We start from the raw sequence: 26,593 nt of genomic DNA, 5'->3' as shown, positions 1-26,593 counted from the left end.
TAAAATTCCACTCAAGGATACCCGTAATGAGGCTGATTATCAAGTACTGGGGCTTGTTCACTTTTCTTTTTTAATTGGGTGAGCACAAGTGAGCCGAGGGGGTTTTCTGGGGAGCCACAGTAGGTAAGGATGTTTAGAGGCCTCTCTCCTTTGGGAGTCTCAGCTTCTTTAGAAACCAGTATGGAATTCAAACAATTTCACTGTGCGTATGCTCATTCCTTAACTCTTCCTTGAGGGCCCTGTGTGCCTGGTCCCGGGCCAGGGCTGTGGGCTGGGCTAGAGAGGGGACTCACTTGGGCTGCCTCAGCCCTTGCTATTGTCATACTTACCACCAGGTGTCTTTCACCCCTTCTACGCTGCCTTGGGGAGGGCAGAACTGGGTCGTCACTCATTTTTTGTACCCCCAGCACCTGGCACAGAGGCTGGCACTAGTTAATGCAGTATACATGCTTATGTATTTAAGAATCAACCGGGTTTTTTTGGTTTTTCTTTTACTTCTGGTTCCCTCCTCCCCCCAGGTCCCCCATTGGTTCTTATTGGAGGGAGAAATCCAGGCCTCTCTGCCCGCCAGGGTCAACCCTTGCAGCCACTGAAGGAGACCGGGCTAGAGAATGTTTCCTCCCCCCCGCCCCTTGCCTCTCGTGGCCTGGCAGCCTTTAGCTGGGGTGGTTTAACTGAGCTCTCAAATTCAAGTGCAGCCCCATCCCCCATCCTTTTTAATAAGTGACATTTTGTTAAATCAGTTATTCGAGGCCTTATCTATATTTCTGTCTGTGCTGCCTTAGTCAAAATAGGAAAGAGAGCGAATATTAGATTTCTTTACCCGCCCCCCCCTCCCAGTTGGAGCAACTCTACGTAAGATTTCTGATGGGGCGGGGGTGATGTGTCCTTGAAGAAGTAAATGCTGCGTGCAGAAAAAATGTGGAGGGCTTTGACTTGTAGCGAATGCTGTTTTTCAGCAGCTGTGATTTTTCCATTTTTCTTTTTCTTTCTGTTTTGATTAGCGGAACTCATTGTGCTCCAGGGTTGGGATTGCGTTGGGGGAGGGCGCGGAGGGAACAACATTTACTGGGAGAGCCGGAGTTGGGGAGGAGGAAGGAGAGAAGGGATTTATTGAAAATATATGTCTACTTCTGCTATGATAAAGCGGCAGGCATGTAAAAATGCAACGGGGAAATCATTATTGTGGTAATGTAGGCAGAGCTCCGCTTTCTCATTAACAGAGCTTAGCTCACGTGGAGGAGGGGGCGGCCAGGCTGCTTTGAGAGTTGGGGTATTCAATAATAGCAGAAACTCAGGGGATTGTCTCCACCCCCCTGCCCCCCCCCCCTTGCCCACCCCCTTTGGCTGCCTTCTCCTTTCTTTCTCCCAACAGTTTGTAACCTTTTTAAAGCTGCTTGTCGGATTGCACGGTCTCCATTGTCACCCCGCCACCCCAAAACGCTGTAAGGACTGTTTAATTTTTAAAGTTGGAGGGAATGAAAATAAATTTTCTCTTGGGAACCCAAGGAGAATTTTGGCAACACACTGTGAGTCAGAGATTGGATTATATCCCTTGCATCCCGGAGAGCACCAAGAAGAGCCTATTTAGGGGCTCAGGAATTTGCATATGCTGTGGGGTATCCAAATGAGGGTTTCAAATGGCTTCAGGAGTAGTTGCTGCTGATTATATAGAGACCTTACTGTGTGCCTGGCCCTGTGCAGATGTGTTAGTCACTTCAGCCTTATAGCAGCTGTAAGAGGCAGATGTGGTGCCCACTTTATACTTGAGGAACCTGAGTCTGGGGGGGGGGTGCGGTTTCAGCACCTTGCTTAAGGACACACAGGTGCCGAATTGCCAAGCTGGTCTCCAGACCCAGGACTAACTCCAAAGACTGGCTAATTACCTTCCCTGTACAGACATCAGGATTCTAGGAACCTTGGAGGGGCCCCTGGGTGGCTCAGTTAAGCGTCCAACTCTTGATTTTGGCTCAGGTCATGATCCCGGGGTCGTGGGATCGAGCCCCACATTGTTGGGCTCTGTGCTGAGCCAGAGTGTGGAGCCTGCTTCAGATTCTTTCTCTCTCTTCCTCTGCCCTTCTCCCCCCACCTGTGCTCTGTCACTCTCTCTCCAAATAAATAAATAAATAAATAAATAAATAAATAAATAAATAAAATAGGTTCTAGGAATCCGGACAAAATAGTGAGAGCTACCACAAGGCCTGCCGTTGACAGCTAAGGGGTAGAATGTTCAGACGTTCGTGAGAACCTTTCCCGAGCCCCTGGACAGAGCTGAGGAAAAGATCAAGGTTAGTGGCTCACATCTTTGATAGAAGAAGTGGGAGAGTGCCCTCTTCCCCATTCCTGCCAGGCTACAGTGACTGTGTCGGTGCTGACAACTTGGTCATCAAGCATTACCGAGTGCCTCCCGTCTGCCAGTGGCTGGAAATAACCAGGGCAAGTAAGAGAAGGAGTTCAGAATCTGGTAGGGACAGCGATGAGAACATATAAATCTGATACACAGTGCTGCCTGCCTAGAAAAAGACCACATTTCAGAAGTAGTAAGTGGGAGAGACTGTGTAGAGCAGCCAGGGAAGTCTTCAGAGAGAGGTGGTACATGGGTGGTCTTCAGAGAGAGGTGGTACAAGGGTGGGGTTGTGTGGGTTCGCTGGGGGATTGCCAGGTAGGTAGGGGGAGGGGGAGCGACTAGCAGATAGCATGGTGAGTATAGGAAGCTACATGTAATCTGGCCTCACCCATCTCCCCTTATTTTCCATTACCTTCAGTTTAATGCTCTAGAACTGTGCTATCCAATATGGTAGCCACTAGCCATGCATGGCCGTTTAAGTGTAAGTTAATGAAAAATCGAATCAAATAAAAATTCAGTTCCACGGTTGCACTAGCCACGTGTCAAGTGCTCAATGGCCACATGTGGCTGGTGGCTACCATATTGGGAAACGTACGTGTAGAACGTTTCCGTTAGTGCAGAAAGTTCTTTTAGGTAGTGCTGCTCATGAACTTTGCTCTGAGGCTTCTTCTTCATGGAAGGGTTCCTCCTTTGGCCCTTACCTGGCTCACTCCTACTTCTCCAGAGGCCTTCCCCGAGCACTCCAGGCTGGATTGCCATCCCACTGTCTATGTGGATTGCAGTGATCCCTTTCTCTGGCTGTCTGCCCAAGGGGACTTTCAGCTTCTTAAGGGCATGAGCTAGGTCGTGTTCATCTTTGTGCCACGTGGTGTTTATCATTGTGTCCCCAGCACCCAGCCAGGGTCTGGCACCTATGAAGTTGTCAGTGACAGTTGCAGGGGATGAGGCTGGAGAGGTAAGAAGGGATTGGGGTGAAATGGGATCGGATACCATGATATGAAGCTTAGCCTTGACCTGGTAGGCAGTAGGGGAGTCACAGAGGGTTTGGAGTGAGGAGAGGTGTGTGGGGAATAGGGACAAGTCAGATTTATGTATTAGAAAGGTCACTCAGAGTGGTATGGAGGACAAGCTGAACCTGTAGGCCAAGAGATCAGTTAGGAAAGTATTGGAAGTACAGGAGCAGGAAGGTAAGGATATGCACTCTTAAGCTGTACCCGTGAGTTTGAAAGAGTAGCATCACTGTCTTGCCAAGTCAGGGTTTCCTACCATTTCTGTTTCCATTTTGGATGCTCTCATCGGTTTCTAAGGCAAATTACAGAAAGCCTTCCCTTTCACTTGTTAGCAGGTGTTAGCAGCTTGTTAGAAAATATTAGCAGGTATGAGGAAGAAAATCACAATTGCCTTTAATTCCTCCCTGTTAACATTTTAATAATTTCCTTCCAGTACTTTTTCTAGGCAGCATAGTCTGGTGATCAGTAGTTTAAGTTCTGGAGTCAGTCTGCCTGGGTTTGGATCCAGGACCCTTCACTCCATGGAAATAATGGGTCTGGGTGAGATGAAATGAGGTGATACATGTAAACATTTGGGGTGGTGCCTGGCAGTTAGTAAGTTCTCAAAAGGGTCCCTCCGTCCCTTTCTACTTGGAGGCCCCCAGCCTTGTTCTCCACTTTTGTAGATGGGTTGCCCCCTCTCCCCCATCGTGCCCTGTGCTCACCTGTTCATTTCTTTTCAGGGTACATTTTACTCTATGTGGTCCCATGTCTGAACCCTTGTAGCAAATCAGAAGCTCAGAGCACAGAGGCTGGGGTTTCAGCTTTCTGTCTTCTTTGCTCCATGACTGATTCTCCTCTGAGGACACTTTTGGGGGCTTAAATTTAAGAAGCTTGTAGAGAGTTTTGCAAAGGATTCTGGGAAGTAACTGAGATCCATGTAGGCTCTTTTGAGATGGTTAAAAGGAACCAGAATGGCAGGGTTAGAGAAGCCTAAGAGGATTATTTTCTTTAGGAAGGTGACGCATTGTGCTCTGGCCATGGTGACGTCACATGGTGCACGTTCGGGGATGGGATACATTTAAAAATATGACAGCTACCTACTAAGCGCAGATGCATGTCGTCATTTTACATCTATGACCTCACAGCAACTCCATGAGGAAGGCGTTATTATACTCATTACACAGGAGAGGAAATGGGGGCACAAAGGGATGGAACCGGCTTGTTCAAGGTCTCGTGGCTAGTAAATTGCAGAGCAGGGATTCAAACCCAAGAATCCCAGATCTGTGTGACTGTACAAGTGAGTGCCTCCCATTTAGCTTTACCAGTCAGTGTGGACCGAGTTTTATTCAGAGATGTGTCTGGTATCATACAGAGGAAGGGGCACCACACCGACCCTGGGAGGGTATTCCTGGATAGCGGCATGACGCTCAGAGCCTCATTTCCTTTATTCTCAGTACCTTTGCTTTACTGGTTGACGAGGTTTAAGAATCAAAGGAGATAAAGGATGCAAAAGTGCTACGGCAGATAATAAAGCCATATACTTCACTCTTCTGCATAATTGTTTTCTGGAAGAACGAAGCCCTGTGGTGGCTGAGTCCCAGTGCGATATCGGGGTTTTGGGCACCAAGTATGTGTGTGTCTCGCAAATCCCCCGTCATTAACTTCCAGGCACGCTTGAACCTGAACATGCTCTTGATTTGGGCGAATGGTTGGTGGCTGGGCACACGATGGATGGATCTTTGACCAGAGCTGGAGTGCTCTACATGATCTTGGGAAAGTCACTTCACCTTCCTAAACCTCCCTCTTCTGAGATGGTCACATCTACTCAGATGGGTCGTTGGGAAGATTAATGGCAGAATGTGTGTATAAATCAGTGCCTTGTCAACCAGGTGGCGACATGTATTTGTGCAGTGGAAGTTATGGACTCATGGTCTGTTGAGTAGACTCTTGGCCCATCCCCTTTCACAGTCATGGCTCACATTTACACAGTGTTCTCCTGCTGTTAAGACCTGGAGAAGACACGATTCAAAATTCCTCTGGAGCTAAGACTTTTCCACTGAGATTGTGTAAATGACAAGTGAGAGTTCATAAAACTTTTTAGTTTGGATGGGAAGGCTACAAATAGTGTAGAGAATTTGGAAAATATTAGCAGGTGTAAGGAAGAAATCACAATTGTCTTTAATTCCTTCCTGTTAACATTTTAATAATTTCCTTCCAGTATTTTTTCCAGGCAGCATAGTCTGGTGATTAATAGTTTAAGTTCTGGAGTCAGACTGCCTGGGTTTGGATCCAGGACCCTTCACTCCATGGAAATAATGGGGCTGGGTAGGAGAATTGAAACGATACATGTAAAACATTTGGGGCTGTGCCTGGCAGTTAGTAAGTTCTTTTTTTTTTTTAATTTTTTTTAAATGTTTATTTATTTTTGAGAGAGAGAGAGAGAGAGACAGAGCATGAGCAGGGAAGGGGCAGGGAGAGAGGGAGACACAGAATCCAAAGCAGACTCCAGGCTCTGAGCTGTCAGCACACAACCTGATGCGGGGCTTGAACTCACAAACCGTGAGATCATGACCTGAGTCGAAGTCGGACCCTCAACCAACTGAGCCACCCAGGTGCCCCGAGTAAGTTCTCAAAAGGCATAAGCTATGCTTTAAAAAAAGCACTGAGCTGGGGCACCTGGGTGGCTCAGTCGGTTAAGCATCCACCTTCAGCTCAGGTCATGATCTCACAGTTTGTGAGTTCGAGCTCCACATCACGCTCTGTGCTGACAGCTTAGAGCCTGGAGCCTGCTTCGGACTGACTCCCTCTCTTTCTGCCCCTCCCCCACTCATGCTCTGTCTCCCAGAAATAAATTAAAAAAAAATAGTATTGAGCTAACTTTGAATGAGACTTTTTCTTACAGTTTATTTTGAGAGAGAGAGTGAGAGAGACAGCATGAGTGGGGGAGGGGCAGAGAGAGAAGGAGAAAGAGAATCCCAAGTAGAGTCTGTGCCCCTTGAGTGAGATTTAATATTCATATCTTGCTCATGAAATATTGTTTGAAATTTTTCATAGTTTTTTTAGTATATTCTCATATGGATTCTATGTTAAATATTTATGGAGTACCTACTGTGTACCAGGCACTGAGTCCCATAATTTATTTAACTAATTCCTATTATTAGAAATTCAGCTTGAGTAACCTGGGTGGCTCAGTCATTTCAGTGTCTGACTGTTGGTTTCGGCTCAGGTCATGATCTCACAGTCCGTGAGTTTGAGCCCCTTGTTGGGCTTTTGCACTGACAGTGCAGAGCCTGCTTGGGATCCTCTCTGTCTCTGTCTCTGTCTCTGTCTCTGTCTCTCTCAAATAAATAAATAAACTAAAAAAAAAAATTGGGGGCGCCTGGGTGACTCAGTCATTTAAGCATCTGACTTCAGCTCAGGTCATGGTCTCATGGGTTCGTGAGTTCAAGCCCCGCCTCAGGCTCTGTGCTGACAGCTCAGAACCTGGAGCCTGCTTCAGATTCTGTGTCTCCCCCTCTTTTTGCCCCTCCCCTGCTCACACTCTGTCTCTTATTAAATAAACATTAAAAAAAAATAAAAAAAATTAACGTTTATCATTTTGACTATTGTAAATAACGCTTCCGTGAACATCCTTGTGTATAAATCTTTGATCACATCTCAGATAATTTTCTTAGGATAAATTCCTGGAAAGAAGAATTACTAGGTTAAAGATAGTGGGTGTTTTCAGGTTCTCAGTAATGTTTCCTAATTGTTTTTCAAAACATTTTTCATTTTTTAAAATATTTTATTGTTTCAAGAAGATTTTAAGAGTTTATTTTAGAGAGAGAGAGCGAGCGAGCAGGAAAGGGGCAGAAAGAAAGGGAGGGAGGGAATCCCAAGCAGGCTCTGTGCTCAGTGCAGACCCCCACAAGGGGCTCGATCTCATCACCCTGAGAACGTGACCTGAGCTGAATTCAAGAGTCAGCAGCTCAACCAGCTGAGCCACCCAGGTGCCCCAGGGGAATCCGAATTCAAACTCACAACCCTGAGAGCAAGAATTATATACTCTACCAACAGAGCCAGCCAGGTGATCTCAAGTTTATTTTGAGAGAGAGAGAGAGAGAGAGAGAGAGAGAGAGAGAGAGAGAATGCTCACCTCCGTGCATGAGTCAGGGAGGGGCAGAGACGGGGAGAGAATCCCAAGCAGACTCTGTGCTGACACACGGAGCATAGAGCCAACTCGGGACTCAAACCCACAAACCTCAAGATATGACCTGAACTGAAATCAAGAGTCAGACGCTTAGCTGACTGAGCCACCCAGTTCCCCCTCTTGAAAACATTTTTAAAGATTAATTTTCATTCATACTGCGAGTGTGTGGGAGTACCGGCCTCACTTCATCCGCTCTAATAGTATTGTTTTTCAAAAAAGGGTAATGCTTGTGTAGCATGTATTACCCTTTAAACCATACGCCACATTACTTCTCTGGGGCTCAGTTTTTTTCTTGCTGTAAGGTGGAGTACAAATGTCTCTTGCATGATAACCACTATTAATTAATTTAGCAAAATCTTTGGATTTCTGTTGTGGAAAGGCTGGGCAAACGACCTGAATTATTATCAAAAGTACTTCTTTGCATCGAGTCAGAATTTCTTCGTGCTTATCAAAAGACTTTAGGAGTGCTTTTGTCTCAGTACGCATAGAGTGTGCGAACAGTCGTTCCCTGCCCAGGGCACAGATTCTGGTTTGTACTGGCAGGTGAACAGCGTTCTCCGTATGAGTAATTGTTGCTAATAATTGACTGTGGAATTATGGGGAATTATGGGACTTTATTATTTATCTATTTATTATTTAGAGTCAAGTTGGTTAACATATAGCGCAGTATTGGTTTCAGGAATAGAATTTAGTGATTCGTTACTTATGTGTGACACCCAGTGCTCATCCCAGCAAGTGCCCTCGTTAATGCCCATCACCCATTTAGCCCATCCCCCCACCCATCTCCCCTCCATCAACCCTGAGGTCTTGTGATTTTAATTCTCTCTGTATATTAAACCCCACAAGACATGGACTTCAAAAGTCAATAATAATTTAGATTAACCCACTTGTTTACTCTTTTTGGTATTCTTCATTTCTTCCTGTATGACTATGCTCATGCTCCCCTCTCAGATTAATTTCCTACTTTCTGAAGAAACACCCCCTTAGTTGTGTGTGTGTGTGTGTGTGTGTGTGTGTGTGTGTGTGGTGAAGGATGCCTGCTGGTGTCACATTCTTTCAATTTTTGTCTGAAAATGTCTTCTTCACCTTCATATTTGGAGGATATTTTCACTGGGTATAGAATTGTAGCTTGCCTTTTTTTTTAATCCTTTAAGGGTAGCATGCCATTGTCTTCTAGCTTCCTTTATTTATGTTAAAAAGTTATCTGTCAGTTTTATTGTGTTTCTTTTGAAAGTAATATTTTTTTCTCTTTAGCTTTTTTTTCTAAAGATTTTATTTTTTTAAAGTAATCTCTATGCCCAATGTGGGACTTGAACTTACAACCCCAAAATCAAGAGTCACATTCTCCACCAACTTAGCCAGCCAGGTGCCCCTTTAGCTTTTTTTTTTTTTTTAAGCAACTTTATTATGATGTGCATAAGTGTGGTTCTCTTTGTATGTATCCCCCATGGAGTTTGGAGTTCTGGAATTCATGGCTTGATTTTTTTTTTTGTCCGTTTTAGAATATCTGGGGGGAGTTACCTTCAAATATTGCTTTAAAATTTTTTTTAATGTTTATTTATTTTTGAGAGAGACAGAGACAGAATGTGAGTGGGTTAGGGGCAGAGAGAGAGGGAGATACAGAATCGGAAGCCGGCTCCAGGCTCTGAGCTGTTAGCACAGAGCCCGACACAGAGCTCGAACTCACGAGCGGTGAGGTGAGATCATGACTTGAGCCGAAGTCGGATGCTCAACCGACTGAGCCACCCAGGTGCCCCTTTGAATATTGCTTTTGCCCCATTATTTTCTCCTCTTCTTAGACTCTGCATAATGTTAGACTCTTTTGTGGTATCCTACATGTCCCTGAAGCTTGTTTTTGTACTTTCTGTGCTTTAATATGAGAATTTTTTTCTACTGACCTATCTTCCAGTTCACTAGTCATCTCTTTACTGTTTATTTGTCGTCAAACCCATCCAGTCAGTTCTTAATTTATTTGGTTTTGTTGTTCATAAATATCTTATTTATAAAATGATATTTTTAAATTGTTGTTAGTGATGGTATTTTTCTCTTGGTTTGGTTGTATTTCTTGATGTTCTTGGTAATTTTTCTTCAAATACTGGGCATTTTAATTTATTTTATTTTATTTTATTTTATTTTATTTTATTTTAAAAACAAATTTTTTTTTCAACATTTATTTATTTTTGGGACAGAGAGAGACAGTGCATGAACGGGGGAGGGGCAGAGAGAGAGGGAGACACAGAATCAGAAACAGGCTCCAGGCTCTGAGCCATCAGCCCAGAGCCTGATGCGGGGCTTGAACTCACGGACCGTGAGATCGTGACCTGGCTGAAGTCGGACGCTTAACCGACTGCGCCACCCAGGCGCCCCTGGGCATTTTAATTTTTAATGTTTTATTTATCTTTGAGAGAGAGTGGAGTGAGTGTGTGAGTGGGGGAAGGGCAGAGAGAGAGAGGGAGACACAGAATCCGAAGCACGCTCCAGGCTCTGAGTTGTCAGCACAGAGTCCAATGCGGGGCTCGAGCTTGTTTACTGCAAGATCATGACCTGAGCCGAAGTTGGAAGCCCAACTGACTGAGCCACCCAGGCGCCCCAAATACAGGGCATCTTAAATGGAAAATGGAGTGGATCAGGATGTTGTATCAGCTTAGTTCTTTTTTTTTTTTTTTAATTTTTTTTTTTAACGTTTATTTATTTTTGAGACAGAGACAGAGCATGAACGGGGGAGGGGCAGAGAGAGAGGGAGACACAGAATCGGAAGCAGGCTCCAGGCTCTGAGCCATCAGCCCAGAGCCCGACGCGGGGCTTGAACTCACGGACCGTGAGATCGTGACCTGAGCTGAAGTCGGATGCGCAACCGACTGAGCCACCCAGGCGCCCCATCAGCTTAGTTCTTTTAAGGCTGGTCTGTTTGTGGTCTGCCCTTGCTTTTAGAGCAGGTGTTTTTTAAGGTCCCTCTTCCTTGGTAGGCCCTGAAAGTCATGATTTGTTTCTCTACCACTGTGAAACTAACAAAATCTCTGCTTAGCTTTTCCAGTCTTTTAACAGCTTTTTTACAATTTTTTTTAACGTTTATTTATTTTTTGAGAGACAGAGACAGAGCGTGAGCTGGGGAGGGGACAGAGAGAGAGGAGGAGTCACAGATTCTGAAGCAGGCTCCAGGCTCCAAGCTGTCAGCACAGAGCCGGACGCGGGGCTCGAACTCATGAACCATGAGATCATGACCTGAGTCGAAGTCGGCCGCCTAACCGACTGAGCCACCCAGGTGCCCCTTAATAGCTTTTTTCTGCCTGGATTTCTAGGGTGTAGCCCTGTACACACACGGCTTAGGTGTCAACAAATACTTTGAGGGGAAATTGCTGCAGAGTATTGGGCTCACTTAAGAGTGGGTCACTTTTCCCTAGGATCTTGGCTCTCAAAGCCTGGATGTCTTTATAGTCTTGAACTCCAGCTTTTGACTACTTGGTACAGAGTGAAAGCTACTGCAAACTTTAACTTGCTGCTTTTTACCTCACTGTTGGTTATAGCAGATCAGCAAATGTTCTGGGTAGAAATACCAGCTGCTGATAGACACCTCACTGAGCTTCCCTTTCTTCTAGGGACATGGTTCTTCTGTCCTAGCCGCCTTGTAGTCCCACATCTTCGAACAGTTATTATTGTTATTATTCTTATTTTGTATTTTACTTACCTTTTACAATTGTTCTTTCTATACAGGAGGGTTGACTTAATAGCAGTTATATCATGATAGTTGGAAGTGAAGCCTAGTTTTTTAATCCTTTATCATTTGACATTTTAGGTAGTTTGTATGTCCTTAAAAATTCTTCATTAGGTGATTTTTAATATCTGCACATAACTTTCTGATGGCTCCTAGGATCTGCTCAACTATATTTCGGTTGTTGGATAATTAGGTCATTTACCATCATTTGCTTTTTAAAATAATGCTGCGGGGCGCCTGGGTGGCTCAGTCGGTTAAGCGGCCAACTTCAGCTCAGGTCATGATCTCGCGGTCTGTGAGTTCGAGCCCCGTGTTGGGCTCTGTGCTGACAGCTCAGAGCCTGGAGCCTGCTTCAGATTCTGTGTCTCCCTCTCTCTGACCCTCCCCCGTTCATGCTCTGTCTCTCTCTGTCTCAAAAATAAACGTTAAAAAAAAATAAAAAAAATAAAATAAAATAATGCTGCAATAGAGGCATGTGGGTGGCTCAGTCGGTTAAGCGTCCAACTTCAGCTCAGGCCACGATCTCGTGGTCCATGAGTTTGAGCCCTGCATGGGACTCTTTGCTGACAGCTCAGTGCCTGGAACCTGCTTCGGATTCTGTGTCTCCCTTTCTCTCTGCCCCTCTCCACTCATGTTCTGTCTTTCTCTGTCTCTCAAAAATGAATAGATGTTAAAATTTTTTTTTTAAATAGTGCTGCAGTAAATGTCTTTGTGCCAAAACATTTTGTCATATTTTATTTTATTTTTTGTTTATCAAAAAAACTTTTTTAATGTTTGTTTATTTTTGAGAGACAGCAGAAGCCAGGAAGCCACCCAGGCACCCCAGCATTTTATTATATGTTAAAAGTATGGAATTGGAATTATCATGAGTTGAAAATATTAATTAGTAGTGATTGTTTTCATGTATAGGTCGTGTGCAAAAATAAACATAGACCTGTTCTCTCTCAGATTTTTTTTTTTTTTTTAGTTTTTTTGTTTCTGAGAGAGAGAGAGAAAATGCGAGCAGGGGAGGGGCAGAGAGGGAGAGAGGGTGAGAGAATCCCAGGCAGGCCTCAAACTCACAAACCATATCATGACCTGAGCTGAAATCAAGAGTCGGACACTTAACTGAGCCACCCAGGTGCCCCCCTCTCAGAAGGTTCTGAGAGAAACTTTCCTTTATCAAAAGTGTTTTTATTTCTTTTTTTATTAAAAAAAATTTTTTTTCGTAATGTTTATTTTTGAGAGAGAGAGAGAGAGAGAGGCAGAGCACAAGTGGGGGAGAGGCAGAGAGAGAGGAAGACAGAATCTGAAGCGAGCTCCAGGCTCTGAGCTGTCAGCACAGAGCCCAACGTGGGGCTCAAGCCCACGAACCGTGAGATCATGACCTGAGCCGAAAGTGTTTTTATTTCTTTAATGGGACGCCTGGGTGGCTCAGTCGGTTAAGCATCCGACTTCGGCTCAGGTCATGATCTCACGGTTTGTGGGTTCGAGCCCCGCGTCGGGCTCTGTGCTGACCGCTCAGAGACTGGAGCCCCTTCAGATTCTGTTCTCCCTCTCTCTCTGCCCCTTCCCCACTCACATTTGTGTGTGTGTGTGTCTCTCTCTCTTAAAAATACTCATATAGGGATGGGGAGCCTGCTTGGGATTCTCTCGCTTCCTGTCTCTCTGCCCCACCCCCCACCCCCCCTCCCCACATACATGTTGGCTCTCTCTCAAAAGAAATAAATAAACTTAAAAAATTTTATCTCTATCTGCCTTATTAAAAGACAAGTAAAAGTATTCATATAGTGCTTACCATGCAGCAGACATTTTTTTACATGCTTTATAATACTAATTTTCATTCTCCTAAGAGCCTTAGGACACAGATACTAATAAAGCTAGTGGTTTTAAAGATGAAGAATCTGAGGCCTGAAAGGGTAGATAACTTGCCCAGGGTCACACAGATAACTTGTCCAAGGTTACACAGCCTGTCAGTGGCAGAGCTGAACCACGAGTTCCTGCTCTAGAGCCCATGCTTTTAGCTTCTAGAACCCTCTACTACCTGGAGCTGATTGTTCGAACTTATTCCTTCCTTTCTACCCATTTTAGCTTATTCCAGAGCTTCCCTGAGCCTTTTCTTAATTGGCCAGTTTTTTTTTCCCCCCTCTGCAGTGTGGTTGCTGGGGGATGAGTGTGAACATGGGGGCAATGTGGGAGGAGAGGTGCCGTGGACAGAAGGTGCTGTGGGGACCGGGTCTGTGCCGTGGCAGCTCGCTTTATAGGTTGACCAGGTAGAATCGCCTGGTGGCTCACCGCGAGTCTGCTGGGGATCCCTGGTGTGGAGGTAATGATGGGGAATTCTGCTTCCGCCTCTGGTTTCTCTGGCTCGTGTTAGCTGGGCCACTGCTTTCGCAGTTTACAGAGGAAGAGTAAGGTAATCCTTTTCTTCTCTCCCTTCTTCCAGTGCCACTTAACATCGGGGTAAGGAGTAAAGAGGTGCAGGGAAGGCTCCCTGCTGATGAGAATATCAGGGCAGCTCCAGGGCTGCAGGGATTGGAAAGATAAAGCGCTGGTGCTTTGGACCTTAGGAACTGCAGGGTGTGGATGCTGCCTCTCTCTGGAGCTTTCTCCCTTTTCCCCCTATGGCTCCTTGCCCCTCTCTGCTTGTCCTTGTGTTTTCCTGGTACCCATTCCCCTCTTTGGTCTTTCTACTCATTATCTCCCCTTTTGGGTCTCTTATGGATTTGGGAGAGAGGTGGATGTGGGGCTGGGCTGGTTTCCTTAAGGTTGTTGGCTTTGTAAGTTGCAGTGGTTGGTTAGTCAGAGACAGCTTTGCAGGAGAGGTGGCTTTGAGCATATTTATTAAGTGGTATCAAAGGAGATCTCTAGGAAGAATGACCAAGTGGCCGGGAATTGAAGGGGAACTTGCCCCTTCCCTGCTCACAGCCCTTCAGCGGCCACTTCCTTTGTCAGGGAAAAGCAATGTCCTTGCAGTGGTCTGGTGACACTCTGCTCCCTCCCCCACCTTGCTTATGTGACACTATCTTCTGTTCTCTTTTTCTCTCACTGTGCTCCAGCCACTCCTGGTTTCTTAGCTATTCCCTGGACATACCTGGCGTGTTCTTGCCTCAGGGCCTTTGCATAAGCTGTCCTCTATGCTTGGAATCCTCTTCCAGAACGTAGATACCATCTGCATTGTGTACTGTCTCCCCTGTCGAGTCTTCCCTCAGATGCATCTCAGGGAGGCTTTCCTCACCACTGTATTCAACACCACACCCCAAATTTCCCATCCCTTTTAACATATTTTGCCTCAATTCTCCATCCCTTTTACCTGCTCTTTTTCTTAAAAAAATTTTTTTTTCACGTTTATTCATTTTTTTGAGAGACAGAGAGACAGAACATGAGCAGGGGAGGGGCAGAGAGAGAGAGGGAGAAACACAATTCAAAGCAGGCTCCAGGCTCTGAGCTGTCAGCACAGAGCCTGACATGGGGGCTCGAACCCATGAACCGTGCGATCATGACCTGAGCTGAAGTCGGACACTTAACCGACTGAGCCACCCAGGCAGAGGGAGAGGGAAAGAGAATCTCCAGCAGGCCCCACACCCAGCATGGAGCCTGACACAGGGCTAAATCCCACGACTGTGAGATCATGACCTGAGCCGAAATCAAGAGTCAGATGCTGAAATCAAGAGTCAGACACTTAACCCTCTGAGCCCCCCACGCGCCCTGAGTTTACTTGTTCTTTATTTTTACCTCCTCCCTCCTAGAATATGAGCCCCTAGAATATGTGTGTGTGTTCAGTGCAGCCCCTTAGCACCCAGCATAGCACCAGGCACATAGTAGGCACCCAGGAAATGTATATTGAATGCTGGGTCCTTCAGGGCTCTGTAGGGCCCCCAGCTCAGGAGACTTTTTATCACATCTTAGGATCTGGAAAGTCTTTGCCTGTAGGAATTTTTTTAATTAAGATTTTTATCATTGTCATCCCCTTCCCCCTTCTAGTTCATTTAAGACTGTTATGAAACAGAACTCATTATGCTTCAGAATCTGACAGAGCGAAGGCCCCAGGGAAAGCGAGAGGAGGCGGCAGTGGCGGGCATTTCCTTCCATTTTCCCCCTCCTTGGTTGTCTTGTGTGGTTGGTTCACTTGGGACGGCCTAAAGCCCACCGGGTCGAGGTGAGCAGGGGTTCCCACACCTCCCAGGGTCCAACCAACGGACGGTGTCTTGTCAGCCAGAGAAGAGAACGCTGCCTTCCTACACTGAAGGGTTTCTCCAGTCTCCAGTCCTCACGATGGAAGGGGAAAAGGTGGCAGGCTGGAGAGGCGGAGGGAGAGGAAGAAGTGAGGTGTGTTTTGTATGGTTCCGTTGGAGAAAAAAATGTCACAAGGAGAAAGTCGGAGTGTGGTCCTCCGTGGGTGTGACTTTTAGTTTTTACTTAAAATAATGAGATCCCGTTCATTTGTTCAGCGGAGGTTATGACAGGCTTTGAAGGGTCCATGGGCCTGGGCTCTCGGTCACTCACTACTCATTCGGCTGCAGGAGGGACCCTACCATGAGGCCTTGTGTGTAACCCTATGGCTCAGAGCCAGCATGTTGAACTTCTCCTGGATCTGTGGGTTCCTGGGAAGTGGGAACACCTGCTGGGAATAATTAATGTGTGTGGGGGATGGGGAAGGGGCTTAGACTCCTCCCAGCATTCTTTTGGAGACATTTCCCTAAATGAATCCACACTCCAACTTTTCAGTTGGGGAGGCCATGTCCTCCCGACTTCAGCAGGCCAAGGCTTTGTTTGAGAGCCTCAACCCTGAATCCCCTTTTGACTTTTGTTTTTTCTCCTATGAACAAAGGAAGGGAGCTCAGAGAATATGGTTAGTTGACCCTTGAACAATGGGGGGGGGGGGGGGGGGCGGGGGGGGTGTTTAGGGGCAGTCGAAAATCTGTGTGTAACTTTTGACTCCCCCAAAACTTAACTCTTACAGCCTGCTGTTGTCAGGAAGCTTTACCAATAACGTAAACAGTTAACACATATTTTGAATGTTCTATGTATTGTATACTGTATTCTTAGAATAAAGTAAGCTAGAGAAAAGAAAATGTTGTGAAGAAAATCATAAAGAGAACATACATTTATAGGCCTATACCGTATTTATCAGAAAACATCTGTGCATAAGCAGACCTGCACAGTTCAAACCTGTGTTGCTCAAGGGTTAACTGTAATGTTCTTGGATCATCATAGGGATGGGCCCGTATAACAATTATTAATAGGTTGTCAGCATGCAGTGATGTAAGATGTGGGGATCTGATAAAGGAGGCCGTGGAGAGCTTCGGCTCTGGAGACCTGGGGTTTCACCCTCTACTACCCCCTCCACCCCAATCTTGGCATTTCATCTGCTAATAAAGTAGTAACACCCACTGATGTGAGTTTCACCTCCTTTCATTTCCTTTCTCCTGTCTTCTGCACTGGGGCCATAACAAGCTTCAAAAAGCCACCAGCCGAAGTATCAGCCTCTGAATAATCAAGTCTGCAGACCTAAAAATACGCGGTTGCATTATAATGCAGATGTACTGATAAATTAAGGGGAAAATAATTGTGCCTACAGTTGTTTACTGATGCATTGTCCCGACCAGAAGTTACATAGGAAGTAAATGAAATGATTTCACCCTCGTTGGTTCTGTAGCTTAGCTGTTTCAAATATAAGATTAAGGAGGTCAAAATCCTTCTTTGAGCCCCGCACGGGGATTATTACAGCATCTTGACTAGTTACCCAGACTTGACTCCTACTTCTGGCCTCAGATGGCCTGCCAAGCCCTTAGCGGCTGTCCTTCGCTGTAGCCCCGCTGTGTACATGATTTGGTGTAATCCGTCTCCACTGTGGAAGAAACTGCTCAAGGCATATACCACCTACTGAGGGTGTCAGCAGCCCCGTTTTGATTTAAATATTGAAGAGTACATTTTCTGGGTACCTGGGTGGTTCAGTTGGTTAAGCATGCAGCTTCAGCTCAGGTCACGATCTCACGGTTTGTGGGTTCGAGCCCCACATCGGCTCTGTGCTGACAGCTCAGAGCCTGGAGCCTGCTTCGGATTCTGTCTCCCTCTCTCTCTGCCCCTCCCCCTGCTCATGCGCGCGCGCGTGCGCGCGCACGCGCGCGCGCACACACACACACACACGCTCTGTCTCTGTCTCTCAAAAATAAATGTTAAAAAGCAAAAGTATATTTCCCATTTGTTGGCATCTGATATTATGTGCCCTGGGTAAATAAGGTCTTTGTTCTCATATATGAGCTTGATTTGGACTTATTTGAAATCATTAATTCAACAAATATTGAATCTTCACTGTATGTAGACACCAGGGTAGGCATTAAATCAAGGACTGGCAAGCTTTCTGTAGAAGGTCAAGGAGTAAATATTTTCAGCTCTGTGGACCATGTCTCTGTCCCCTGTACTAAGTACACAGCCTTGCCATTGTAGCATAAAAGCACCCATAGACCACATGTAAATGGATGGGTGACTGTGTTCCTATCAGACTTAATTTACAAAACCAGGTGGTGGGATTCAGCAGCAGGCCATTTACTGACCCCTCATCTGACCCCTTCATTAAAGATGCAGCCATGAACAAAACAGACATGATCATGACCCTCAGGGAACTTTCATTTTTGCTGGGGATAATTCTTTGCTACTGTTAGTAGCTTGCTTTGAAACCACACCTGTTATAAAGAGTTGACAAGTAGCTTTCAGGGGGCAATGGAAACCTAAGTAACTTTACTGAAAAACGGTTCTAGTGAACACTCAGTTCTATTTATATTGCCCTCCTGTGTCTGAGGGTACTGCGTGTACTTAATTTGGCATGTAGATACTATTTTTGAGTTGCCTTTTTTTCACTTAACGTAATTTCACATGCATATTTCCATGGATCGGGCTGGGATTGTATAATTGTAGTGGCTACATAGTATTTCTTGCTGAGTTAAGGCATGCCATGTGCCTGGGTATAGTAGGTATTTGTGAGGTGTTTGTTTCCAGTTGCAGTAAAAACCCTTTCCAAGTTGAGAAGGAGCTAGTTTCTGCAGAGCCCCGGCTGGTGGGAAGTGTTGACTTGGGAGAACTCTGGGAGACTCGGCTATGGATGATGTCCTCATGCCAGCCTGCTGGGTGACGCTAAGCATCTTGTAGCCAGGGACCTGCCAGGTAAGTGTGCTGTCAGGGAAATGATGGATATAGCAGGGTGATCTTTTACTCAAGCACTGCACCCCCACTGCAGGGAAAGCATTTGTGTGCGGGGGGAACAGAACTTGGAATCGGTATAGCTTTGTGGGGGCAGTTGTGGAGGCAGAGGAGCCCTGTGCAGAGAAGACAAAAAACCCAGGGGGCAAGGGTGGCAACAGGTGTCTGGAAAGGGCATGGGTTCTGGGGCCAGACCGTCCTTGATTTGCCTCTGACTCTGCATTTGCCCCTGTTTACGTCCTGTGGCTGGGCACTTCTTAGCCTCTCTGAGCCTCAGTTTTCTTTGCTATAAAATGGGGCTATAATATCCATTCCATAGAGATGTGAGGATCAGAGGAATACTCCAGTAAGCATGTAACCATGGTGCTTGGCGTGTGAGCATGCTATGTAAAGAAAGAAAGGATGGCTGGTGTTGTTTGGCGTGAAGCGAGTGGCTCATGTTAGGGTTGCAATTCACAGCAGTAGTTGTAGCTTTATTTCTTATCATTATTGAGGAGGTACTGCGAATGATGCTGGACCAAGACTGGATTTCTCCTCCCTTCCCTCCCACCTCATCCCTTCTACCCCCACCCCCTTGATAACTCAGCTGGGGAGGTCAGACCCCGACTCGCGAGCCCAGGCTTTTAATAAAATCAGATTGGAGCCTGACGATCAACTGGATAGTCCCAGTTACTCAGCTATTCATGCATTCGTTCATTCGGCCCATACACAGAGGCCCCACTTTGTTGTACAGTGCGCCGTGGTGAAGAAAGCGGGCATGGCGATGGGCTTTAATCAAATAATCCCACAAATGTTTAATTATAGGCTGTGATAAGAGCCGCGAAAGAAAAGCACAGGGCTTTAGGTTGGGAGAGGATCTTTCTCGCTTTTTATGAGGCACTTAATTTCATTAGTAAGCGGGGAATACAACTCACAATGAGATTCCATTTTATCCCCACTTGATGGGCAAACGCTAAGGAGCGGTGCAGTGGCAAGCCCTGGAGAGAACGTAGAGCTCTGGGGCCTCCTGTGCACTGCTGGTCGGAGCGTGAGCCGATGCAGCCACTTTGGAAAATAGTTTGGGACTGTCCTGTAAAGTTGTACGTGTACAGACTGTGTGACCTGACGTGTCTACCCTAGGTGTGTCATAATCATGCGAGCACCAGGAGACGTGGACTAAGAATGTTCCTGGTAGCGCTGTTGATACTAGCCAAAAAAGACCCTCGAAATTCGGCTCATCAGCTGGAAAAGGAGTTTGTGGTCCTATGATGGGTTGTCATGCAGTAGCGACATAAACGAACAGCATCTTCGTACAACGACACGAGTGAATCTTAGTCATCTGAGGTTGAAGTCGAAAAAAAAAAAAAGACTCTGGGGCGCCTGGGTGCCTCAGTCGGTTAAGCGTCCGACTTTGGCTCAGGTCATGATCTCATGGCTCGCGGGTTCGAGCCCCGCATCAGGCTCTGTGCTGACAGCTCAGAGCCTGGAGCCTGGATCCAGTGTCTCCCTTTCTCTCTGAACCTTCCCAACTCGCACTCTGTCTCTCTCTCTGAAAAATAAATAAACATTAAAAAAAAAAAAAAAAGACTCTAGGAGCACCTGGGTGGCTTAGTCGGTTAAGTGTCCAACTCTTACGCTCAGGTCATGATCTCCCGGTTTGTGAGTTTGAGCCCCACGTCGGGCTCTGTGCCAACAGCACAGAACTTGCTTGGGATTCTCGCTCTCTCCCTTTCTCTCTGCCTCTCCCCAGCTCGTGCTCGCGTGCTCTCTCAAAACGAATAAATAAACTTAAAAAAAAAAATTAAAAAAAGACACCAAACATCCCATACAGCACGATACCTTTTGAATAAATTTTATTTTATTCTATTTAAAACAATTTTTTAATGTTGATTTATTTTTGATAGAACACAAGGGAGAGAGGAGAAGAGAGAGAGGGAGACAGAATCAGAAGCCAGCTCCAGGCTCTGAGCTGTCAGCACAGAGCCCGATGCGGGTCTCAAACCCACGGACCATGAGATCATGACCGAGCTGAAGTCGGTTGCCCAACCGGCTGAGCCACCCCGGTGGCCCTCTTTTGAATAAATTTTAAAGTCAACAAAATTTTAAAATACATTGTTTCGGAATGTAGATATATCTAATGAAATAATAAATGTAGGGTGGTGGGTTCGTGAAGGTTCTAGGGTGGGGGAGACCCTCTTGAATGTGTTTGCCACAAGATCTGGGATCTACCTGAAGTGCAGTGAGGAGAGAGGAGTGAGGGGGAGCCAGTGTGTGTTTTGAAGGCATAGTAGACTAAAATTTGTTACTGTTTTGGAAACCTTTTTTTTTAAACCCAAATTATAAAATGTTGTCCGTCAGAGTAGTGACATTAGGTGCATGTGTGTGCATTTTATTTATTTATTTTTTATTACCACGAACGCCTTTTTTTGATGACCATAAAGGCAGATAGGATATGGGAAACTGTGGCTGTGATATCTGCCGTTTCCTGCCTGTGCAAGTGGTGCCCGTGGATCTCAGCTCTGAAGGGGGCTGTGTTTGCAGCCAGCTGTGAGATTCCTTGTCACAGGGCCCCCCTTCACCAGGAAGGGACAGATGTGGTTGGGTGATGAGGCCTCAGTTGGGTTCCAGGTGTGAGAGGCAGAACTAATTCAGAGATGAGTAAGAAGGGAACACTTGCTGGTTGTAGATTCAGACTCCGGTATGCATCTTGAAACTCTTCCTCGCTTTCGCTTTTCTCACTGATGGGCCCTGAGGCATCCTCATCTCATTGTGGAAGGACAGAGGAGTGGGTAGAGAGGACACCTTTTTGTATGAAAGTACCGGAGTTGGGGATGGGCTGGAAGAAGCCAAGATGTGTTCCTCCGGGGATGAATAGCTCATCTGGTGGGAAGGTTCGAAAAGATGCTCATGTCAGGCTGCCTGACCCGAGGTGACAGGGAAGCCACCAGTGGCGTAGAGCACCCGCTAAATGAGCATGGCCCTCCCGGGCAGCAGGGATTAAAGGGGAAAGCTTGCAGAGGGAAGAGGAGTCCAGAGGATGGGACGTGGACGAAGGGGCATCGGGAAGCCAGATGGCATACAGTGACTGCTTGAGAGAACAGGGAGTGTCAAGTGCCTGAAAGGTTAACAGGCAGGGTTGTTCTGTGTGCTTCCAGAAAGTAAAGCTAGAGGTAGACGCTCCAGGAGGAGATACTTGGTCTTAGTGTAAGTCAGTGTTTTTCAAACTGCAATTTGCAACCCATTAGTGGGTTGGGCACTCAATTAAATGATGAAGACCAACAATTTAAAAAGATGAAGTAGGGGGCACCTGGGTGGCTCAGTTGGTTGAGTCTGACTGTGGCTCAGGTCATGATCTCACCGTTTGTGAGTTCGAGACCCACCTCGGGATTGCTGCTGTCGGCGCAGATCCTGCTTCGGATCCTCTGTCCACCGCGCCCCCCTCCCCCGCCCCCTCCCTCAAAAATAAACATTTTTTACAAAAGTATAATTTTTTGGGGGGGGTAAGGTGGAAAAGTGTGAAAGCCTTTGTCATGAGCTACAAGTTATTAATAGTCCTTACTATTTATGGAGCACTTACACTGTGCTAGGCACTTTGCTAAGTGCTTTACATACGTTTTCTCGTTTAAATCTCAGGACAACTCTTTCAAGCAGATATTATTATTCACAACTTAGAGATGAGGCAGTCAAGTTCAGAGAAAGGAAGTGACTTTCCCAGGGTCATGAAGCATGTAAGAGGCTGAGTCTGGAATTGAACCCAGGTACAGGTCTTTCTCTGAATATAATGACTGCCATCTACTGTAGGAAGAAGCATTTTTGGAGCTTCCCCAAAGCTTGGAAAAGGACTGGAATGTGGGAAGTATTCGAGCAGAGGCTGGGAGGCCGCCTGTCAGGATCAGTGGAGATAGGGGAATTGGATTGGATCATTACCATGGATCCCTGACTGTTTCCTCAGACCTTAAGTGGCGTAGCCCCCAGAATGCAACCTGTATCTAAGACCAGTTCCCACTCTTAGGTTTCTTTGATTCTTGATTGGAATGTGATTTAATTAATTTAGGTATAGACTTGTTTACAGGTGGGATTTTCTTTTAACAAGCTTTCTGATTTTTCTGTAATGAATGTACATTTATTTTATGATGTTAAAAGCTATTAAAAATAAAATGTTTTCTGGTTTTCTGTAATAAGCACAAATTGGTTTTATAAATTTAAAAAGTCATTAAAAAGAAAATACTGCAATGCAACAAAAACTTTAATTAAGAATTCTTCCTGGCAGGGTGCCTGGGTGGCTCAGTCGGTTAAGCGTCCGGCTTTGGCTCAGGTCATGATCTCACGGTTTGTGGGTTCGGGCCCCGCGTTGGGCTCTGTGCTGACAGCTCAGAGCCTGGAGCCTGCTTCGGATTCCGTGTCTCCCTCTCTCTCTGTGCCCCTCCCCCACTTTCACTTTGTCTCACTCTGTCTCTCAAAACTAAATAAATGTAAAAAAAAAAATATTTCAAAGAAGAATTCTTCCTGGCAAGTTTGTGAAGATATCTGGCAGCTGGCCGTTGGTCTTCTAATGTGGGCTGGAGAAGCTATGTGTGGACCATGGGAGGAGATTGGTGGACAGGTTCTTTGCAAACTGTAGCTTCTTGTCAGTTGCCTGGACCAGCCCATGCTCCCCACACGAAACAGAATGACACAGGGACCATGGCTTGGGTCCCCTGGTTTCTCCTGATTGCACACTGAAGCTTCCACTGATGTTACTTAAAGCTGGAAAGGATCTTAGAAGTCATCTCTGCTAACCTCATTTTACCGAAAAGGAAACTAATGAGGGGATGTGACTTTGCTTTGCTCTTGACCCATCCCATGGAGAGCAGAATGGGACCAGCTTTCAGGTGGGTTAAAGTATGTTGCTTCTTCAGGAAAGGGTGTCTTAGAGACTGGGTGAGGTTGGAGGGAGTAAAAAGCAAAGAAGTGGCTAACTTCAAACTCTGATTTCATAGGGGAGTTCCAAAGCAGAGGTGAAAGGAGTGGGATTTAGTTGAAAGAGCCTTGGTCTGGAAATTCAGGGACCCGAATTCTACTCCTAGCTTTAAAACTCTCTGTGTAATCTTGGGTGAGTCACTTGCCCATGGCCATTGGAGGACATTAATTCTTGTTCTTCATGTATTACTTAGTCAACTCATGGTGGAAGTACTACCCCCAAGCAGAGCCAAGTCCTCAGGCTTATTTCCTTCCAGAGTCAATGGCCTAGTCTTCATGGAGTTGTCATTAGACATGGTCTGTAGACTTTAGGCCACAAGTATAGGAAACTCTCCAGCTTGGTGGGTGCCAGCCATTGGGGAACTTACAGTACAGTTGCTGCATGAGCATGGAGAACTATATCTCCTCTTTGAACAACTCCTCAAGTTCAGGGATTCTTGTTTTCTGAATCCCCATAGTGCTAAGTAGGATGCTGAGGTTCTGTATATATGTGTGTGTATATTTTGTGGGTAACATGGAGGTGGCGGCCAGGTCTCCCTTAAACAGTTTCTGTTACTGTTGCTCTGTTGATCGACCAGTCCCCTCATCTCCAAGTGGCACAGGCATGCAGCTTGAAACACGGCCATCTGATTGAAGAATTGATCTGTGTCGAGGAGCTCTGCGGTTGGTGATGGGGTTGATTTGAAGTGGGTCACTGTGTGCCTAAGTAGGTGACCCAAGGGGAGGGGATGCCACCAGAGAGATGGAGAGTAGCAGAAGCTTCTTCCAGGCTTCCAGATTACCCAAGGAGATGGGGACAGTAAAGAAATCGCTCGGATCGTGGTGGATCGTGATCAGTTTCCAGAAACTTCTCAGAGGATCAGAAAGGAGCTGATAAATTTCTCTTGCGTGGTCCATCCAGGATAGGAGAGTCTCACTGTTTAGATGCGCTTTTTCCTTGACCTGGGATGTAATGCCGATGCAGTCAGGTAGCCTGACTGATGGCCTCAGCTGGGAGGAAAGGCAATTGTTGTGTTTGTTTTACTCTGTTACCAAAGCTAATAATATGAGCTTTAAGGCTTTATGACTTGATTAGCGGCATCAGCACTTGAAAGAGCTGGCTTAGGGCTGCTGTGGAAGGTTACAGGGAGAGTAATTAGATGGTAGTTGTGAAATGCACGGTGGTTTCCACTTACTAATGGCTTTGAGGAGGCCCTGTCTGGCACTGAACCCCCATGGTGAATTTTTCAAAAAGAAAATGAGTTGGTTAGTTTGGGTGCTCTGCCATAGACCCCAGGCAGCTCTCAGCTTTCTCTCTGCCTGTGGTTAATGCCCATAATCTGCGGCCCGGGAGCCCCCTAGAGCCTCACTCTCATCTAGCCCTTTGCTACTCAAAGCACGGTCCCTGGATCAGGGTCATCTTGCATCACCCGGGAGCTTCTTAGATGTACATGCAGAACCCACAGTTGCAGAATCGGGATCTGTATTTTTAACAAGATTGTCAGGTGATCTGGATGTACTTATAACGTTTGAGAAGCACTGGGCTAGCACAGATGCCCCCTGAGGTTAGAGATTTGTGGCAATGTGGTTTTTATTGTGTAGTGCAGTAAACTGTTTAAACCCTAGTGCCACAGAATGATTCCAGCCCGGTGTCTTTAATTAGAACCTGGACTTATTTGTGTGTGTGTGTGTGTGTGTGTGTGTGTGTGTGTGTGTCCCCGTCTGTGTATGTCCATTGTCACTTGTGGCATCAGCATAGGGTTGTGGTTTACGCCTCCCCGTGCTCCCACCCCCCTCAGCTCACCAAGTTCTTGGCACTGCTAGTCATTTCTTTGAATGTAAGTCTGGCATCATAGAATGTGTGTGTGGGGGGGGTGGTGGGGATGACCCAAACACCACTTTCTTCCTGTTACTCCCCTGCACAGGAGCCTGTGGTACCTCCTGTTACCTGCTGTGTCATATCTAAACCTCTCTCTGGGGTTCCTGCACCCCGGGGCCCAGGTTTATCTGTCCTCTTCCCTGGTCAGGCAGCATCCCACCCTATCCCATCAGTGCCCTGTGCTGATCCTCCTTGAGCCTGGCTTTGGGCCCCTTGTTTGAAGGGTCTTCCCAATCTTCTCCTGGTGGCCCAGTTATTTCTCTGTTCTCTGCACTCTTGGTTTGCTCTGCTGCAGTTTTGTGCTTGGTTATTCTGGGCTGTTTATTCTGGCCTTATTACTTGTGGGCTCGTCTGAACCCCTCACTCAGAAAACATACTTTTAGAGTGCAGGATCCTTGTATGCCAGGTGCCCCAGGCATCCAGCAGGTGCCTGATGAATGGACGCCTGTGGATTCCCTAATGCTATCTGCCAGGAGGCCGAGGATTTGGTCGGGGGGTGGGGGGGGGTGGTTAGCTGGGCTGCTGGCTTCACAGATGGGGTAGGGATGGGTGCCGGCTCTGAAAAGAAGCCTAGAAGGGATTGGAAGGGACTCCACTGAGGGGAGGTGGGGATTGGGCCCTTTGTCTACAGCCTTTCCCTGATGGTACTGGAGGTAGGCCGTGAGTACCATTGTGCTTCTGGATGGTTTATTGCAAACCTGTCCATTCTCTTTTTGCGTGAATCTAGTGGTGAAGAACGATGATATGTTGAGGAGGGGTGAGGAGGACAGGTGCAGAAATTAGGAACCAGGCCACTTGGGTGTCGTTGTGCTAAGGTTTGGGGTGGAGGCTATATTTACTTCTTACAGTGATGGCGGTAGGATTTTTTCTATGTTTAGAAGCAGTTTATGGAATATGAGAGTATATATCCTTAAAAAACACACACACAACAAACTGACGCGAGAACAGAATAACATTTCAACAGATCAATTACCATAGAAGAAATAGGGAAAGTTATCAAAGAGCTGTGCCTTAAAATAGTCATAGGACCAGATGGGTTTCACAGGTGACATTTTTCAAATATTGAACGTGCAGGTGATTCCAATGCTGTTTAAATGGTTCTAGAGCAAAGAAATAAGGAAGGCTGAAATTCCTTTTGTGAACCTAGTGTAGTAAAAGGTGGCAAAAGAACAGTATGTGCACACACAAGTACCAGGTGATCTCAGTTTTGAATATCAATGCAAAATTCTCATATCAATTAGCAAATAGAATCTAGCAGCCCCCTGAAAGAGCTCCGTAGGCATGTGGGTTGCAGACCAGGAATGCAAGGATAAGTTAATTTTAGGATTTCTGTGAATAAAATTCACCACATTCACGGGTCTAAGATGCCACGAAGGTT

At 46.2% G+C, this 26,593-nt stretch overlaps 1 protein-coding gene across 13 annotated transcripts in view; it reads left to right on the top strand.

Moving 5' to 3' along the window:
- TRERF1 (transcriptional regulating factor 1) overlaps positions 1-26,593 on the top strand; it is a 210,749-nt gene that overhangs the window by 9,122 nt on the left and 175,034 nt on the right. Inside the window, exon 1 of one of the 13 annotated variants that reach the window (XM_045057557.1) lies at positions 17,422-18,383. The exons of the other annotated variants lie outside the window; for them this stretch is intronic. The gene's annotated coding sequence lies outside the window, so the exon portion shown is untranslated. Of the gene's footprint in view, positions 1-17,421; positions 18,384-26,593 lie in introns of those variants that run through there. 13 annotated transcript variants of the gene reach the window in all.

This window comes from Felis catus, chromosome B2 (genome assembly GCF_018350175.1).
Source record: "Felis catus isolate Fca126 chromosome B2, F.catus_Fca126_mat1.0, whole genome shotgun sequence".
Classification (NCBI taxonomy): Eukaryota; Metazoa; Chordata; class Mammalia; order Carnivora; family Felidae; genus Felis; species Felis catus.
This window is presented reverse-complemented; position numbering and strand designations above follow the sequence as displayed.